The following is a 21,340-nucleotide window of genomic DNA, read 5'->3' on the forward strand; positions in this document are numbered from 1 at the left end:
TTTTTGTATTACTTGGAATTTTTATGTCACCAAGCAATGAAGACAGTTTATTCAACCCTCTTCAATCTGGATGATTATAATTATTTTTGTTATTGAATTACATAAAAGCTCAAGTAAAATATTCAATAGAAATGACAAAAGTGCATATATTTTGTTTCTGATTTTAGGGGTAAGACATTCAATTTTTACCATTAAGCATGATGAATTGTAGTTTTTAAGTTTTTTTGAGATGCCCTTCATGAGGTTATAAAGTTTCTTTATTTTCACAGTTGAAAGTTTTTACCATGAATTGCTGTTGGATTTTGTTAGAGACAATATTTTTTCTGTATCTATTAAGATAATCATGTGTTTTTAGCCTTTATTCTAAAACCAGAAAAGCTGGCATTCATGCTGCCTATCCCAGCAGAACCAGTAAGTAGAGACAAGGATTGATCTTCATGGGCACTTTCCACAGATGTGGACTAGCTGAGAAGGCAGTGGGTTATGTAACCTCAAAAATCATCTTAACATTTCATCTCAAGCTGACCTTTTTATAGAGAAGAGAAGGTAGGAAAGGGGGTTGGAAAAAAAGGTTAATCAGAAAATTTGCAGTCCGGTGGTGATTTTCCTAGTACTTCTTTATATGTTAATTTACAATTCTTTATCTGCTCTCTCCCTGAAACAGGAAGGCTCAGATACCATCTCCAACTCTTGCAGACCCCCCTAGGGCACGAATGTTCAATTGGTTGTCAACCTCCTGGAGTCAAATAGTCCTGCATTTCAGTTCCTGGAATAGCAGCTTTTCACAGGCATTAATCACTTAAGCCTATCACTATAGCTAGGGCTAAAATCTTTAACTCTTGAGTTCCTCTATCAAGCACCACACCCCCTGCCAACCTCCCTGCCAAGTTAGTGTGCAACTCCCTTATTTCTATAAGATTAGTTAACAAAGTAAAACAGATAAAATTTTTAAAAATCATTTGCTGTTGAATAAACAATCCTTCTGCATATTATTAGACACTATGTTGCAGGCTATTTGATGTGACTAAAACCATAAGATACATTAGTGGTAGTGTTGCAATTGACACCAAACAGTTTTTAGTACTGCTGACAAAAGTTGCACATATTCTAGCTGGGGCTGCATTAGCATTAAAAAAAAAAAAATCCCCTGTCCTTTACAGTTACCATAGGCCCCTGATTATCTTTCCAGAGGAGTACAAATGTCTACAAAACATGTAATAAAAGTTTATTCAACATAGGCTCCCGTCCACTTTTTTTTTCTTCTAGTTGGCGTTCTGGGGATCCTGTCTTCTACATCTTGAATAGCAACTTAAATCCAGGGTTAGAGGAATGTGGCAAACCCGTGGGGGCAGAGATCTCTAATTCCAGCAAGGTCACTAATCACAGCTAAAGCCCGACATAAATGTTTATAGTTCTTCACTTTCAATTCTTGATCTACATGCATATCCCCCACCTCAGACATAGCCTGAAATGGTCACCCACACACAATTTTATGAGGATCCAATTGAATCCCACTTAGAGAAGCCACCCTTATCTTGAGCAGAGCAATAGCTAAAACTTGATCCCAATGGAGATGAATTTCTTGACACAGTTTGGCTATATTTTTCTTCAAGATAAGATGTATCTTCATTTTCCCAGAAGACTGAAGTATTCATGTCACAAGTCTCTACCTGTTTTCTAAAAATTAACTACATTTCTCTGTTATTTCTGAAACAAAAGCAGATTCATTTTCACTTTGGATGCTGCTGGGTAGGCCAAAATGAGGAATTATTTCCTTCAGTAAGGCTTTTACTAATGCCAAGGATTTCTCAGGTCTAATAGGGTAGTCTTCTACCAGTCCTTCGAAAGGTATCGTCAAAGGCCAAACATATACCCAATCTTGGATCCTTGGTGTCTGGGTAAAGCCAATCCACCAGTCCTCAAACAGGCACTGTCTTAGATATTGTTTCTCTTCTTTCTTATGATGGGTGTCTGTCCGGGGGGGGGGGGGGGGGGGGGGGNAGGGGGGGGGGCGGTTCTTCTGGCACATAATACATCTAGCTACTGTTTTCCCACATGGCTTTAGAAACTTAAGCACCTGTGAGCTACAATTTAATATAGATGATTTATTGACCCTGGAGTATGTCACTCTGGTATCAATCAAAATGTCTACAATTTGTCTCCCCCACTGTTAATTTTACCCAAGTTGTCACACTCTGACCTCCTTCTCCCTTGCTCAGGGCACTCACTTCTGCAGTGCCCTTTGCCCTTGCAGTATGATTCCCTGCCCCAGTAGGGCCTTGTCCTTCACCAAATTTGGTTCCCTCATGAGTATGGGATAGAGAAACTAGTTTGGCCTCACCTCCTTTGGCTCCGCCAGCTGAGTGAGGAGGAGGACTCTCTGGGGCTGAAGGCCCTGGCCATTCTTGTATAGCTATCCTGATCTCCCTGGTCCCTCTTTTCGGAGTTTCTGCTATCTGCCACAGACAAATGCCATTCCTTCTATTTTTCCCATTTTTCCTAATCTTTGACAAAATAACTCTAATTACAGTAATTTAAAGACACAATCAGTGGCCAGCATTCTCCTGAGTCGCGATTATACATGAGCAAGAAGTATTATAATACATTTTATATTAATAAAATATAAAAGTATAGGTCAGCCAATCAAATGGAATTCACCCCAAAGAACTATTTTCTGAAATAAAGGCTTCTCACCCCATTGTACCACACAGAGTTCTGTAATATCACAAAAACCAGAAGGAATTCACCCCAAAGACTGTTTCTTGGAACAGAGGCTTCCTTCCCCATTCTACCAGAGAGAGCTCTGTAATATCACACGAACTAGAAGGCAACTTAATTCCTGGTGACCATTCTAAGTCATAGCCCAGGACTGCAATTCTGACCAGAAAGCACAGTGACACATCAAAAGGGAAGGCAACAAGGAGTGCCAAGAATGGGAGGAGTCTCCAAGTGAAATCATTTAGCAGCTGCTAGGGAGTCTCCAATATGCAGTCCCCAGGGTCCCCCAGTTTAGTCAGTTAATGGGACTCCTAGCCAAATACTCAGACTTACCAGAGAGTCCCAAGAGAGTCCCACCAGAGTTGCCAGAAAATGAAACTGGGCAGCTTGGTGTTTGTGCTGCCTGTCACTACCAGAACCAGTAAGTAAAGACAACTATTGATCTTTATGGGTGCTTTATTCAGATGTCAGTGATCTGAGAAGATGGCTAGTTATGTGACCTCAAAAATCATCTTAACATTTCATCTAAAGCTGGTATTTTTATAAGGAGAAGAAAGAGTAGTAACAGGTTGGGGGGAAAAGGTTAATCACATAAGAGTTGCAGTCTGTTGGCTATTTTTCTAGTACTTCTTTATCTGTTAATCAACAATTCTTTACTTGTATTTCCTCCATGGAACACAGTGGCTCAAATACTATCTTCCCTGCTTGCAGACGAACGGGACACTAAGGTTGAATTGCATGTTGACCTCCTGGAGTGATGTAGGTCATGCATTCTAGTTCCTGGAATAACAGTTTTACACATGCATTAATCATTTACGTATCAATTATTATTAAGGCTAAAATCTTTAACTCTTCAGTTCTTCTATCACTTTTATTAATATAGTTTACTCTATTAACAGGTTTCTGCATTATGTTATTTTATTTTTAAATTGTATTTTATTGAGTATGCTGTTACAGTTATCCCAACTTTTCCCTTTGAACCTCTCCAAACACCCCTCCAACTCCCTCAGGTAATCACTGCACCATTGCTTATGTCCATGGGCCATGCATATATCAGATAGGATAGGTCATATAGCAAGACAGGGAGAAGGAAGGAGACATGTCTCATTCACTAGCTTAGCAGTCCTGAGCCTGGTCCAATAATATTACCAGGTGTTCCAGCCTCACAAGAAATACCATTTGAGCACAGGAGGAAAGGAGCCCTTGGAATTCTGTCTGTGTCATTTCCACTCTCTGGAAGAAAGCCTTTGAAACCATGCATTTATCACAAGGTCTAGAAGGGGGAAGAGGAGGAGGTCCACTGTGCCCCCCCCCAAAAAAAGTCCATAAAACAACCTGGGTTAATTGCCTACCTCTGGTCACTATCTATTTTATAAGAGGATACCTAGTGCTTACAGAAAGAGTCCATAAATAACTTTGGGTAACTTTCTCAACGTTAATCAATTGCCTTCTGTCACAGATCTCTTTGACAATAAGATGACCAAACGTGGATGAGAATAAGATAAGAATTCAGGCTAACAGACCTCCCCCCTGCCACATGCCTGAATTTGGGTAGTCATACCCCCCCCCCCCACAGGGAAGCTGGTACCACCTTTACCCACCAACAAATATGTAACTTCCTCACCCCCATCTTGCCTACTCTATAAGTCCTCAGGATAAAGGATCCGGTGCTTTTTGCTGCCTCTGCTCTTGCCACCCTCACTTTCCGCCACCCAAGTCTACGCTTTGCCCTCCCACCTCAGCAAGGCCCATTCTCTTCCTTGAGAACATCACTAAGGGTTTTTACATCTTGATATTTGTCTGTGTGTGTGTGGGGGGGGGGTTGTGACATTTTTGTTTAACATTGATATCAGTATAATGGCATTATGGCTTCATAGAAAGAGTTGGGAAGATTTTTTATTATTTTCTGAAGAAGTTTGTGAAGAATTAGTATAATTTATTCTTTTTTTTTTTTTTTTTAAGATTTTATTTATTTACTTATCTTTAGAGGGGAAGGAGAGAGGGAGAGAAACATCAATGTATGGTTGCCTTTCGTGGGTCCCCTGCTGGGAGTTGGCCTGCAGGGAACCGGCCTGCAACCCAGGCATCTGCCCTGACCGGGAATCGAACCTCGATCCTCTGGTTCGCAGGCCCGCGCTCAATCCATTGAGCTACACCAGCCAGGGCTAATTTATTCTTTAAATATTTAGCAAAATTTGCTACAGAAGCTTTCTAAGACTACATTTATTTTGTAGGAAGATTTCTAATTACTAATTTAATTGTTTTATTTATTATAAATATATTCAGATTGTCTATTTGGCCCAGACTCACTTTTGGTAGAGTTTATATTTCTAGAAAATTTTCTATTTCATCTATGTTGTCTAAGTAGTTGCATAAAGTGATCATAATATATCCTTAATTTGTAACTGTCTGAAAAATTATTAGTAATATCTCTTCTTTAACTGTTGACTTTGATAATTTGGATCTTTTGCTTTTTATTTTTTATTTAATTATTTAGTTTGCATTTTATTTATTTATATATTCATACACAAATGTTTATAGCAGCTCCATTGATAATCACCCCAAACAGAAAATAACTCAGATATTCTTCACTGAGTGAAAAAATAAATGTAAAAGGTGATCCATTCAGAAAAAAGGAACATACTATTGATTAGCACAAAATTTCGATGACTCTCAAAGGCATTAAGCTCAGTGAAAGAAGCCAATCATTTTTCATTTAATTTTTATTGAATTCATTGTTAGCCATTGGTTAACAAAATTATATAGGATTCAAGTGTGAAATTCTGTACAATGCATCATCTGTATTCTGTGTGTTCATCACCCAAAGGCAAGTGTCCTTCTATCACCATTTATTCCCCCTTTACCTTCTTCCACCTGCACTGTAGCCCCCTTTCCCTCTGGTAGGCATCATACTATGGTCTGTGTCTATGAGGTTTTGTTTTTGCTTTTCTTAATCCCTTCACCTTTACAACCCAGACACCCAACACTTCCTCTCTCCCAGTTGTCAGTCTATTTTTTGTATCTGAGTCTGTTTCTATTTTCTTTATCTTATTAATATCAAGTCTAGCTAAAAAAACTTGTCAGTTTTGTTGATCTTTTCATAAAACTAACTTTTGGTTTAAAGGATTCTAGTACTTTATTGGTTTTCTACTTTAGTGATTCTGCTCTGTTCTTTATCATTTTCTTTTTTTCTGTTTGCTATGGGTTGAATTTGTTCTTCTAGTTTCTTAAAGGGGAGGCTTAGGTGACTGGTTTGGGATTTTATGCTCTCTGATGCACATGTTGAAAGGTGGAAATTTCTTCAATGAACTTCTTCAGCTGTTTCTCATAACTTATTTATATATTACATTTTATATTAATTAAATTAAAAATATTTTCTAATTTCTGTTATGTTTGTTTTTGACCATTCATTATTCATCAATGTATTGTATAATTTTCAAATAGGTGTTGACTTTCCAGATTTAATTTTTTGTCTCTAAGTTAATTTTGTTATAGGTAAAATTTTTTTGACATTACTTCCGCAATTTTAAATATATTGAGGCTAGTTTTGTGGTCTAGCATAGGGTGAATTCTGGAGAATGTTACATATGTTCCTAAAAAGGAGCATTCAGGAGTCATTGCACAGAGTCAGTTAGCTAAGTTTCATGATCATGTTTTTCAAGTCTTCTAAGTTCTCACTGATTTTCTATCAAATTATTATGTTAATAACTGAAACAGGGCTCAGCTGCTCACCACCACCAATAGGAAAATTCTAGAGGCAGAAGTTGGTGAGGAGTGAAAGATGTTTTCACTGAAATGCTGTGCAGTTTGGAAGGATGGCTGATTCTTGTTTCAGAGGCCATGCCCTCCAGGAAACCTGGAGGAAAGCCCAGGTCTCCTCAGCCAAACCAAAACCAAAGGCAGTGTCCAGGATTCCTTCTCCCATTTAAAGTCCAGTCCTTTGGGAAATGCAAGCAGCCACTGAGTGGCCATTCAGGTGGCTCAGCTTTTCTCCCAGCTACTCTCTGCTTCAGGCTCCCTCGTACAACCCACATGTCAGGTAGATACTTGGTTTCCAAGTGCCAGAAGATCCAACAAACACACTGGCCACTACGTTCATGAGGTGGGTAAGAGGACATCCTTTCCTTTCCTTAGGGTTGTATTAGTTTGGGGTTTGGGAGGGATCAGGTGCTGTCTCAGAAATCCCCAATCAATTTCCTCAAATTCCACACATGCTGGAGAGTCCAGTTCCAAACAATCCCATCTTTTCCCCAGGCTAGACTGATGGGTTTCTCTGGTCCTGCACCTCCTTTTGCCACCATTCTGACCTCTATGATGCATATGCCTGCCTTCCCCTGGTCTCATTCCTCAATCAAGTACCTGGAAGAGGGGAAGAGGGCTTTTCCCCCATCCAATTATCTTGCTAGCCTTAGCGGTGCTTACTACAATACTTCTTCCCAAGGCTATTTTGCCCAGGCTATATATATAAATATATATATATATTTAGATAGAGGGGAAAGGAGGAAGAAAGAAAGGGAGGGAAACCAATGTGTGGTTGCTTCTCATGCCCCCCCTACTGGGAACCTAGCCTGCAACCTAGGCATGTGCCCTGACTAGGAATTGAACCTGCAACTCTTTAGTTTTCAGGTTGGCACTCAATCCACTGAGTCACACCAGCCAATGCTAAAGATATATATATTAATACAGTTGTTAACCCAACATATCAGAATTTCTGATAGCATTTATATTTTCCTATTCATTTGAATGAAGGTTTGATTTCATTTTTGTTTTTTTTTCAGCTTGATGGACTTCCCTTTGTAGTTCCTATAAACAAGTCTTTTAGCCAGAAATTTATTATCTGCTTATCAAATAATATCTTTATTTTGATATTGTCTCTATGAAAGTCAGCTCTTAATTATTTTGAATATTTACATGAACTCAATGAGTTACTTTTCTTTATGTGTTCAATATTTGTTGTTGGTTTGTTTTTTAATAGTTGGGTTATATGTCCAGGTATGAATCTATTTGTACTTATTCTGCTCAGGCTTGTTGAGTTTCTTGGATCAGTATTAATTTTTTATACCATATTTGAGAAGGTTTTAACCACTTCTTCCATCTTTTTTTGTCTAATATTTGGTTTTCTTTTTCAGAGACTCCCCTCACATTGATTAATAACACTTGGCATTGTCTCACAGGTATCTGAATCATGACTGTCCCTTTTTTTCATTATCCATCAGGTAGATATTTAATATTAAGTTTTCTTCACATTTTCTGAATATTTTTCACTTTGAATCTGCTATTGTTACCCTGTAGTATGTCTTTCTTCATTTTTACCCAGGATTTCTTTTAAAGTACACACAATAAAGTGTACTTATTGAGTACGCTTATTGTCACTTATTATTTAAAGTCCTTATTGAGCACCCCTATTGTCATTTATTATTTTCATAATTGTGTTTAGTTCTTTAGACATTTTAGTTCTCTGAAAATATATACATTATCTGTTTCACCACTTTTATTTGCTAAAGCAGGCATCTGTGATGATTTTTTTACCACTTTTTTCCCCTGAGTCTAGGCTAATTTCATGTTTCTTTTCTTTTTTTATGTTTGTGTTTTGTTTTGTTTTGCTAAAACTGAACCTTTCACATGATATAGTAACTCTGGGTTATACAATTCTCCATTAAAATTATTATTTTTATTGTTTTGGTTCATTTGTTTAGTAATTTTCCTGTACCAAATTTGTGAAATCTCTCTACCATGGGTTTTGACTCAAGAGGAAACAAATAGTTCATCCTTGGTTTAATACTTCCATGAGACAATGTTTAACAGAATGCCAATAGAGTATAATTCAACCCTTTTTTGCTTAGAAAGTTCCAATTAAAATATTTTATACTATAACAACTCAGTTTTCAGTATGGTTTAACAGCATAGATTACGTAAAACAGAACATGTTTAAAAACTGAACCTCACTTGACATTCAAAGGGAATCATTTGTCCTTGTTGTTTAAAAAGTATGAAGAATAGAGTATAACAACCACATCTCTGAGTATAAAAGTTACATATTCTTAAATTTAAAAAAATTGTGCAAATGCACATATATACAACAAACATACAAAAGTATTGGGCAGCATGTATCTTTTAAATAAGGAAAATAATATACATAGAAAAAAACAATATAATGCCAAGATAACAGAAGCCTATGGCAGATTTATTTAAATATTTGCTCTTAAATACATTAATCAAATAGGGGTGAAAGTAAAGTTCATAGCATTTCGTTGCCTATAGTACCACAGATTTAAGATATTTAACATTATTAACATAATTAACATTGATAGTGTATCATGGGAAAATTCATTGTTTCAATATATCTTTGCCCTTAGATTTCCTCCTACCCTTCCCCACCACACCAACAGTGTGGTGATTGCTGGTGTTAGGCAGGTATAAGACAACTAAATGATAATGAAAAATATATATATGATAAAGATTTTTGTAAAAGTTGTCTGAATCCTAAAGACTAAATTTCCCAAGCACCTATACTGACTGGTTGCTGGTTGAACATGGCTATGGGGGGCTTCAGCAGAAATTAAAAGGTGGGAAGAAGTAAGAGGCCAAATTATTTCCTTCTGTTCCTCTGCCTTGGGGTATAAGGGTACCATGTACTCTTTGTACACTATGTACCTCTTGCTTGACTACTTCACAGGAGCATTTGGGAGATCTGTGATTTGATCCCGGCCATCAATCTACAACTGCAAAGCTGAAGAAGGAAGCTTTTAAATAAGATTAAGACTAATTCTAATTCTCACAGCATGCCTGTGCTTAACATGCTCTACCAGCCCACACAGCTGACTTAGGAATCCCACCACCTCTGCTTCAGTGGCAATGAAAGAACTGTGTACAACTTTCATTAGTTTTGCAAAGTTTTAGAAATGACAATACATAATAAAATAAAATGTGAACATAATGCATCTCATAGTGAAAACAGATTTCTTTCAAACAAGGTGACTATATTAGAAAAAAATAACCAATGTATTTTTTAAAAACCCATAAATCCCCAGTGTCTATTTATCTTTTCTAGAAATGCTATAAAATCAATGAAAACTCTTTCTTCTATGCCACACTTTTGTGGTGTTAATAGTATAGAATAGCAAACTACATCCTAAAGGAACTATTAAAACAAAAAGCCCTAAAGAATTCTCCAAAGATTTTTTTCTTCATTCACCAGTTTGAAATTGTATTCTTTACACATGGTTAAATATTTAATGTGTTGCTGCTATATAAGTATCATCTTTATGTTAATTATCTAATTATAGACTGTCTTCCATATTTTCCAGCACTGAATTCTACTTTATTTGACCAATTAAAATTTTTGATTCCTTAGCAGTAGACTGTTTATGAGGCTGATTGTTCAATTGTACCATCATTTTATTTTACAAATCACCTTTTTCTTTTGAGGCTGTCAGACATCATAACTGAGAATGGGAATGTATCTAAATTGATTTTCCTTCCGCCATTGGGTGTTCAAAGGAAATCTGGAAATAGTGTAGTTTATTCAGAAGTCCCTCACAAAGCTCTGTTTAATGGCTTTGTGAAGTATAGCTTTGATTCTGTTTCTAAAAGGCAATAAAGCAGAAATTGTTTTTACAAAGCAGATAGAAAATTAATTCAATAATGTTAGGCAATTTCCAAATGTAATGAAATATTCTCAAACTGTTACATATGTAATAATAGTTTTGATGTTTAAGTAAGCATTTCATTAAGTGAGTTGATTTTAGTTCTAAGGCTAGGACTAACATTACTAAATAATGAAGTGATGAGAAAAAATGTCATAAAATTTCATGTTAAAAATGTCACCACTTATGTGTATGTGAATCTATCAGTATAAATGACAGGCTGAAGTGTTATGCCTCTTTAATTTTTTTAAAGATTTTATTTATTTATCTTTAGAGGGGAAGGGAAGGAGAGAAGGAGAGAAACATCAATGTATGGTTGGTTGACTCTCATGAGTCCCCTGCTGGGAACTGGCCTGCAACCCAGGCATGTGCCCTGACTGGGAACCGAACCACAATTGTGTGGTTCACAGGCCTGCACTCAATCCACTGAGCCACACCAGCCAGGGCATGCCTCTTTAATTTTTATTTTACAAATGCATAGTTTATGTAAGAATGTTTTCTTACAAAAGATTGATGGTAATAATGATTTGTACATATCACTTTTAATTATCCATGAGAAGAAATTATTGTAAATCATGAAGGTTTTTCCTTTCATTCGTATATTAAATCATGTTTACCTTTATTAAAATCTCACTCTTTCTCAGAACTGTTGTTAACATTTATTGACCTATTTCTAAATCAGATAGTGCAAAGCAAAAGATTTCTCACTTGTTAACTTATTTCTTCCCAATTCTCTAAATAAGTGTACCTCACATTTTTTCTATCAATACAGATAAGAAATCACACACTATAATTAATTATTAAAATTCTGTTATTTAATATTTCCATCAACTATCTTCATACTAAAAGATACAGTAGTTATTTTTAAACACTGATAAGACTAGATTGGCTTCTCAGAAATTGAGACGTTACTAGCTAGGTATTTTGATATTAAACTTATTAAAGGTAGGAAACAAACAAAAGACAGCATTCTTAGATTAGAAAAGAATATTATAAATATTTAATTATAATTGCATAGGCTGCAAGTTAAAAGATTCTTTTCTTCTAAGTCAACAGTTTTGATGATAAGTTGCTTAGAAGTGAAGCAATAACATGTTAAGCGCTGGCACAGACCTCAAAATCTGTTTGAATGTGTGCCCTGTGGTTCAGCCTAAACTACAAGCAAACCCACAAGTGTGTTACTATTGATTTTCTAGTGCTGCATAAGTGTGGATACTAATTTTTTAGAAAAGTGAAGGAGTACTTGCTCCCCACCAGAAATGAAATTGCTTCTCTTTTAACAGGGATTGGAAGCACTAGGCACTGAGATTTGCCATTTTTTAAGTGCATTGCAACTTGCCAAGATAAGAAAGGCTCACTAAAGATGTTCTTCCTCATTCATAGTTTCCTTAGAGTACTGGCTTATTCTTTATTTCTGCTACTACCTTTTACTCTCACCTGCTCAACTAACAGGATAGGGAAAAACATGCCAGGGATATAGATACTTTAAAAAACCAAGGTCAAAAAATGTATGGCTTATAAAGTCTTACATCATGCAGGACTCCAGAGAAAAGCAAATTAAGGTGAAGCAAATGAAAGACTATCTTACCTCAAGTATGAGCCTATAAGTTTCAGTAATAAATCCAGAGAGGTGACATCCTCAGAGCCCCCAAATTTTGGCAATCATTTCTAAAGTTCTAAAAGTATAGCAACCCCCAGTCGCCCGCACCTCCCGGCCCTTGCAGGGCATGCACTGGCCCTCCGCCGGGCCTCGGCTTGAGCAACCACCAGTCACCCGTGCCGTCCTGGTCGTGCCTGTGCTGGCCCTTGGCTTGGGGAACCGCCAGTCACCCGTACTTTCCCTGTGGCACAGGACCTGCGCCAGCTCTCGGACAGTCTCGGGGAGTCTCAGGCTGCTGGCTGGGCCCCTGGAAGAGAGCCAGTCACCAGCTCCATCCCTACTCAGCCTGCACAGACAGGGAAACACAGGGAGTCAGGCTGTGGCTGTTGGTTTGGGACAATTTGAGTTCCCCTGTGTGTTCAGCCACAGCACAGGGAAAGGTCCGCAACCAAGCCTAAGAGAACAGAAAGGCCTGGCTGAGAGGGAGTGCCCTCACGCCAGCCAGACGAGGGCTGGAAAGCCTGGGAGAAAATCTGCTCTCAGTAGGGCACGGGAGAGCAGCAGCAGTCTGGATCTTGGGGGGGCACTGGTGAGACCAGTTGAGCTCACCGAGGCACGAGAAAGGCCACACTAACAGCCCCTCAGGCTGCTGCAGCTAGTGAGACCAGAAGAAAAGGTTTGACTAGCTGGAAACCAACCAGGGGAGTAGTGGAAGCAGAGAACACCAAGATACCTACAGTAGACAGCACCACTGAATTTCACAGGTATCCTACCACAGAAGTTCACACCATAAACTCGGGGTACAAGAACACATCAACTTAAGAAGCTGAGGCCAACAAGAAGAGCAACACAAACAATGGGAAGACAAAGAAACATCCCCCAAATGAAAGAAAAGGAGGAAGTCTCAGAAAGAACGTTAGATGAAATAGAGGCAAGCCAACTATCAGATACTGAATTCAAAGCACTGGTTATCAGGAAATTCAAAGAGCTTACAATGAGCTACCAGAAACTACAGGGGAGCTACAGTGAGCTCTCTGCAAACTACACCAACATGAAAAAGGAAATGGAAACCCTTAGTAAAGGCCAAGAGGAAATAAAGAATACAATTTCTGAACTGAAGAACACACTAGAAGGTATGAAGAATAGAATCGATATGGTGGAAGATCGCATAAGTGAGATAGAAGACAGGATAGAAAGAATCTCCCAGACAGACCAAATAATGGAAAAGGGAATCAGAAAAAATGAGGAGAATTTAAGAGAAATGCAAGACAACATGAAACGTAATAATATCTGAATAATAGGAATACCTGAAGGAGAGGAAGAAGAACAAGGGATAGAAAACCTCCTTGAAAGAGTAATTACGGAAAATTTTCCTAAGTTGAGGAGGGAGAAAGTCACACAGATTCAGGAATCGCAGAGAGTCCCAGGCAGGTGGAACACAAAGAGGCCTACTGCAAGACACATCATCATTAAAATGGCAAAACTCCAAGACAAAGAGAGAATCCTAAAGGCTGCAAGGGAGGAAAAGGAAGTAACATACAAGGGGGTCCCAATAAGCTTGGCTACTGACTTCTCAATGGAAACATTCCAAGCAAGAAGAGAATGGCAGGAAATATTCCAAGTAATGAGAAACAGAGGCCTACAACCAAGGCTACTTTATCCAGCAAGGCTCTCAATCAAGACAGAAGGCCAAATAAAGAGCTTCCAAGACAAAAGAGTAAAAGAATACGCCTCCACCAAACCAGCTCTATAAGAATTACTAAAAGGGCTGCTTTAAGGAAAGGAAGGAAAAGAGAGAGATGGAGAGGAACACAGGTGCACAAATAGCAATGAATAATTACCTTTCAATAATAACCTTAAATGTAAATGGATTAAATGCACCAATTAAAAGACATAGAATAGCTGAATGTATAAGAAAGCATGACCCACACATATGTGGCCTACAAGAGACCCACCTCAGGTCAAAAGACCACCACAGACTAAAAATGAAAGGATGGAAACAAATTTTCCAAGCAAACGGACAAGAAAAAAAAAGCCGGGATAGCAATCCTCATATCAGACAAAATAGATTTCAAAAAAAAGGGCTATAAAAAGAGACGCAGAAGGTCACTTCATAATACTCAAGGGAAGAATCCACCATGAAGACATTAACATCATAAATATATATGCACGCACAATAGGAGCACCCAAATATATAAAGAAAATCCTAGAGGACCTCAAGGAATATATTGACAGCAACACAATTATAGTAGGGGATTTTAACACCCCACTGTCAAAAATGGACAGATCTCCCAAACAAAATATCAACTAAGATATAGCAGAATTAAACGACACTCTAGAAAAAATGAACCTAATTGACATATATAGAGCCCTACATCCCAAAGAAGCTAAATACACATTCTTTTCAAGTGCACGTGGAATATTTTGAAAGATAGACCATATGATAGACATAAAATGAGTCTCAACAAATTCAGGAAAATAGAAATCATACCAAGCATCTTCTCTGATTACAAGGCACTGAAATTGGAAACCAACCCCACAGGAAAAACCCAAAACACCCAAAACCATGGTGATTGAATGGTATGCTATTAAACAACCAATGGTTCAAAATTGAAATTAGGGAAGAAATCAAAAAACTTCTCGAAACTAATGAAAATGAACTCACAACAACCCCAAACTTATGGGACACAGTGAAGGCAGTCCTGAGAGGGAATTTAATAGCAATACAGGCTCACCTAAAGAAGATAGAAACATTTTAAAAAAAACAACCTAACCTGACGCCTCCAAGAACTTGAGGAACAACAACAAAGACAGCCCAGAGCAACTAGAAGGAAGGAAATAACCAAGATCAGAGCAGAACTAAATGGCATAGAGACTGAAAGCACAATTCTAAGCATCAATGAATCTAGGAGTTGGTTTTTGAAAAGATAAACAAAATAGAGAAACCTTTAAGTAGGCTCATCAAGAAAAGAAGAGAGAGGACCCAAATAAACACAATCAGAAATGAAAGAGGAGAGATTACAACTGATACCACAGAAATAGAAGAGATTGTAAGAAATTACTATGAAGAACTCTATGCCAAGAAATTTAAAAACCTAGGTGAAATGGACAAACTTCTAGAAAAATATAATCTTCCAAAACTCAATGAAAAAGAAACAGAAAACCTCAACAGGCCACTAAGAGCAGATGAAATTGAAGAAGTAATCAAAAAACTCCCATCACACAAAAGCCCTGGACCAGATGGTTTCACAGGAGAATTCTACAAAGCTTGTAAGGAAGAGCTAACCCCTATTCTTCACAGACTATTCCAAAAAATGCAAAAGGAAGGAGAACTCCCCAACTCTTTCTATGAAGCCAGAATCATCCTAATTTCAAAGCCAGATAGAGACACAACAAAGAAAGAAACTTCAAGCCAATATTGCTGATGAACATAGATGCTAAAATGCTCAATAAAATATTGGCAAATCACATCCAACAATACATCAAAAAGATCATACACCCATTGGGGTGTATGTTCATACGACCAAATGGGATTCATCCCAGGGATGCAAGGATGGTTCAATATTCATAAATCAGTAAATGTAATACATCACATAAACAAAACCAAAGACAAAAACCACATGATCATATCAATAGATGCGGAAAAAGCTTTTGATAAGGTACAACACCCATTTATGATAAAGGTACTCAGAAAAATGGGAATAGAGGGAACATTCCTCAATATAATAAAGGCCATATATAAAAGACCTACAGCCAACATCATAGTCAATGGGCAAAAACTAAAAGCTTTTCCACTAAGATCAGGAACAAGACAAGGTTGCCCACTATCACCACTTCTATTCAATATAGTATTAGAAGTTCTAGCCACAGTGATCAGACAAGAAAAGGAAATAAAAGTCATCCAAATTGGAAAGGAGGAAACAAAACTAGCATTGTTTTCAGATGACATGATAGTGTACATGGAAAAGCCTATAGCCTCTACCAAAAAACTGCTTGAACTAATAAATGAATTTGGCAAAACCACGGGATACAAAGTAAATATCCAGAAAAAAAAGGCATTTTTGTATACCAACAATGAAACAGAAGAAGCAGAAATCAGGAAAAAAAAAACCCATTCAATATAGCAAAAACAAAAATAAAATATCTGGGAATAAACCTAACCGAGGAGGTAAAAGACCTGTATGCAGAACACTATACAACACTGAAGAAAGAAATCAAGAAGACACAAACAAATGGAAACATATACCATGCTCATGAATTGGAAGAATTAACATCATCAAAATGTCCATACTACCCAAAGCAATTTATAGGTTCAATGCAATACCTATTAAAGTTCCAATGGCATATTTCACAGACATAGAACAAACACTTCAAAAATTTATATGGAACCATAAAAGACCCCAAATAGCAGCCACAATTTTGAGAAGGAAGAACAAAGTAGGAGGTATCACAATACCTGATATCAAAGTGTATTACAAGGCCACTGTATTCAAAACAGCCTGGTACTTGTATAAAAACAGGCACATAGACCAATGGAATAGAACAGAGAGCTCAGAAATAAACCCAACCCTCTACAGTCAATTAATATTCAACAAAGGAGGCAATAACATAAAATGGAGTAAAGATAGCCTCTTCAACAAATGGTGTTGGGAGAACAGCTACATGCAAAAACATGAAACTTGAGCACCAACTTACACCATACACCAAAATTAATTCAAGGTGGATAAAAGACTTAAATATAAGCCATGAATCCATTAAAGCCCTAGAGTAGAACTTTGGCAAGAAAATCTCAGATATTCCACACAGCAATATTTTTACTGATACGTCCCCTAGAGCAAGGGACATAAAGGGAAAGAATAAACAAATGGGATCTCATCAAAATTAAAAGCTTCTGCATGGCTAAGGAAAACAGTATCAAGATTAAAAGAGAAGCAACAACTTGGGAAAACATATTTGCCAATGATACTTCAGACAAAGATTTAATCTCCAAAATATACAAAGAACTCACTTGACTCCACTCAAAGAAGACAAGCAACCCAATTAAAAAATGGGCAAAGGACTTGAACAGACACTTCTCCAAGGAGGACATAGAGAGGATACAGAGACACATGAAAAGATGCTTGAGATCACTAGCTGTCAGAGAGATGCAAATTAAAACCACAATGAGATATCTCTTAACACCAGTCAGAATGGCTATCATAAACAAAGAAACAAACAGCAAGTGCTGGAGAGGTTGTGGGGAAAAGGGGACCCTAGTTCACTGTTGGTGGTATTGCAGACTGGTACAAGCACTATGGAAAACAGTATGGAACTTTCTAAGAAAACTAAAAATGGACGTGCCTTTTGACCCAGCAATTCCACTGCTAGGAGTATATCCTAAGAACCCTAAAACACCAATCCAAAAGAACCTATGCACCCCAATGTTCATAGCAGCACAATTCATGATAGCCAAGAGTTGGAAGCAACCTAGATGTCCATCAGTAAATGACTGGATCAAAAAGCTATGGTACATTTATACAATGGAATTCTATGCTGCAGAAAGGAAGAAGGAGCTCCTACCTTTTGCAACATCATGGATGGAACTAGAGAACATTATGTTGAGCGAAATAAGCCATGCAGTGAAAGACAAATACCATATGATCTCACCTTTAACAGGAATCTAAACAACAAAACAAACAAGCAAGCAAAATGTAACCAAAGACACTGAAATACAGAACATGCTGACCGGGTCCAGAGGGGAGAGAGAAGAGAATCACAGGGGAAAAGGGGAAGGACTCACATGAACAAGTATAAAGGACACATGGACAATAAATAAGGTGGGGGGCAGAGATGGGAGGGAGGTGGGGAGCACTGGGGGGGGGCAGGGCTGGGAATACAAGAAAGAAAACTGTACTTGAACAAGAGTTAAATAAAAATTTTAAAAAAAGATTTCCAGAAATAACTAAAAATATTTTTTAAAATTAAATAAAAAAATAAAGTTCTAAAAGTAATTTTGTTATTTGACTTCAATAAATATAAACCCACTTTCCTATTGCAATACCACTTCTACAAAAATGTTTGACACATATTATTAATTATCAAATGCAAATCAGGAAGATTTCTTAGCCTACGTTTTCCATATATTTATGACAGAGACTCATGTGGAATTTTCTTTCAAAGCTGGGCCAGAGGGATTGCCGATATTAAGGTCAACTACCAGCACAGGCTGAGATTAACTTTGGTTTAAATGGCAGTAGCATCCAAGTGTAGAATGTTTGTATCTACATGCTTGAGTGGATATTGTGCCAAAAGGCCTCAATTTAGGCAAATTCTGATTTGACTCCAAGGAAAAGTTCTTTTCACTGGAAGCATTCATTTTGTTAATCTGCATATTAAAACAAACTGAGAAATTTTAGCGCAATTATTCACATTTAGCATAGCTCTTTGAAACCTTCTTTCTGCAGGTACTATTTTTTTTCTCTTTGCAGGATTTCCTTCACCTTTCTTTTCCCCAGAGGGGAATGTATTTTCTAATCTGCATATATGCATTGAAAAGATAATGTAAATTATAGGGCAGAGAGTTGAGTTCAAAGAATCATGCAAGAAGTTGAAAGAGTTCATAAGCTATTTAGATAAATATGTTACAACCAATTAAATATATTATCACCAATTCTTAACAGGACATGTTATAAAGTAAGTTAGTAACTAATGTTATGACAGTGCTTGATCCAATAAAATTAGAGACGAGTTTAAAGGAGAGGTCAACAGGGGAAGAGGATTCTGGAGAGATGGCACAGGTGAAAACACCAGGACAATAAATATCTAGACAATAATTACACTGGAAAATAAGAAAAAAATGTCCCTCAGAGGAAGGAAAATATCAGAATTTAGTGTTGCTACAATACAGTATTTAAAATATTGGGTTTTCAACCAAATTTATAAGTTGAGCAAAGAAATTTTTTTGAATCTTTAAAGCAAGAAAAAATAGTCATTGAAAGAAACATTCTTTGAGGGAGCCAGAGGATGAATTCAGATTAAAAAGAAGACAAAGTTGCTTTTATGAATGTTGTTCAAATAACTAAAGTTAAACATGTTTAAAGAAGAAAAGAAAGTATGAGATAATAATTCAAGAAATAAATAATCTAAAGAAATGTTTTAGAAAATACTAAAAAAGGCAAATGTAAAATATAAAGTTGAGTAATTCAATTAAAAAACTTTAGTGCAAGAGGCAAACAGCAGATTTGGGAAATCAGGAGAAGTAATCTGTGAACTGACTGATACATTAATATAAATTATTCAAACTAAAGAAGAGAGAAAAATATAATAGAAAAATAATGAAATCTGTAAGAATACATATTTCTTAATGGCCTCTAATTAGAAGCAACCCAAATGCCTATCACTTTGTAAATAAACACAATATTGTGTATCCATACAGAAAATCCATTTAATAGTGAAATAAATGAACTGTTGAGACATGTTTCAACATAAATAAAGTTGGAAATCATTAAGCAGTAGAAATCAGATTTCATTTACATGAACTTTTCAACAGTAAAAAAATCTACAGAATCTCTTCCAGAGGTAGTGTCTTCAAGCATTCAGAAGGCTTCAAGTGTTTGACACTCCAATGGAGGCTGTCCTCCAGTACAGCCGCTAATGAAACCAAGCTGGCTTGAAGCCCTGGTAATAGAATTGTTTACCTTTACATAAAGAAAACAGGGAAAAAATCAAAATCTGCATGTGGCATATGCCCATACCAACTTCATAAAATTCATGCTGTGAGACTTAAAATTCTAATAAGGTTTTCTAAAATGAAAAAGATATGGCCTCATGGCCTGTGATGGATCCCTGCGTGCTAACTGCATGAGACAGAATCAAGATGCTTCCCTTATTGAGGAGCAGGAAATTGTGGTAAAAGTGTTAAAGGCACAAGCACAAAGTGAAAAAGCTGTATGAAAAAATAAAACATTTTTTGAATAATAAAAATAATTAAAAGGCTTTAAAAAATCTATTGCTCAGAGTACACATGGGACTGGACTACACAAACTATAGCTCAGAGTACACATGGGGCTGGATTGAGAGAGAGGACTGACTAAATATAGGAACCATGGGACATTTTAAGATAATGGAAATTTTGTAAACGTAGATGCTTCACTGATTTTTTGTGCAATTTTATAAATTTACACTATAATTTATAATATGTATATTACACCTTGATGACTTTATAGAAAAAAATATAAGTACAGTCCTGACTGTTATGCTCAGTGGATTGAGTGTTGGCCTATGAACCAAAGAGTTACTGGTTCAATTCCCAGTCAGGGTACATGCCTGGGTTGCAGGCCAGGTCTCCAGAAGGGGGCACTGCTAGAAGCAACCATACATTGATGTTTCTCTCCCTTTCACCCTCCCTTCCCCTATCTCTAAAAATAAATAAATAAATAATTTTTTAAAATGTAAGTACAACCACATAGTACAGCATATGACCCTTATTCAAAAAATTAACAAACTTACTATTGTTTTTGATTCCATAATTGGTAGAATATGATAAAGTTATTTGGTGAAGTTATATTCTGGTTAATCTCAATAATAAATGGGTCTCTGACATCTAACTAGTGGATTTTGTCTCTGTTTAATTTTTTTTTAAAAAGCTCTAATCTATTTATTTATTTAATTATTTTTAATATTATATTTATTTATCTTTAGAGGGGAAGGGAAGGAGAGAGGGAGAGAAATAGCAATGTATGGTTGCCTCTCATGCGTCCCCTGCTGGGAACTGGCCCACAACCCAGGCACGTGCCCTGACTGGGAATTGAACCACAATACTCTCGTTCGCAGGCCCAGGCTCAATCTACTGAGCTACACCAGCCAGGGCTTAAAATTCTTTTTAGTAAATCCCTATTGAATGTGTGTAGAATTATAAGACATTAGCCAGACCCCCAGAGCCTGAATGATCTGACACATGCACACCTGTGTTTCCGCCTCATCTCAAAATATGTTGGGTGCTTTCCCTTCAGTCACATTAGATTTTTGTTCTGTTTTGTTTTTTTATTTTAGGAGAAATGTCAAATACTTTCCCAACTCAGTGGTCACTGGGTTATTGTTTCACTGTGCTAACTCTAATTACACATTAGTTATCTTTTTAGGTTTCTCTGCCTCAGAGAGATATCTCTGGCTCACTCTGGAAACCACCAATCTGAAGGAGATTCTCTCTGTCATTGTGTCTGTCACCTATGTCCTATTTCTAATATTACCCTGCGCTTCTCCTCTATATATATTATCACAATTAATCATTTTATATTTCTACTCCTCTCTCATCTATAATTTTGGTAAGTGTGGGAACCTTATTTCTTTAGATCAATGGTTTTCAAATCATGGCCTTTGAAGCTTAGGTATCAGCAAG

At 36.9% G+C, this 21,340-nt stretch overlaps 1 pseudogene; it reads left to right on the plus strand.

The window, feature by feature from the left end:
- LOC118999796 (60S ribosomal protein L34-like) overlaps nt 1-19,896 on the plus strand; it is a 78,835-nt pseudogene extending 58,939 nt beyond the window's left edge.
- The last annotated feature ends 1,444 nt before the right edge of the window (nt 19,897-21,340 follow it).

This window comes from Sturnira hondurensis, unplaced genomic scaffold (genome assembly GCF_014824575.4).
Source record: "Sturnira hondurensis isolate 20B ecotype Veracruz unplaced genomic scaffold, ASM1482457v3 Scaffold0015475, whole genome shotgun sequence".
NCBI lineage: Eukaryota > Metazoa > Chordata > Mammalia > Chiroptera > Phyllostomidae > Sturnira > Sturnira hondurensis.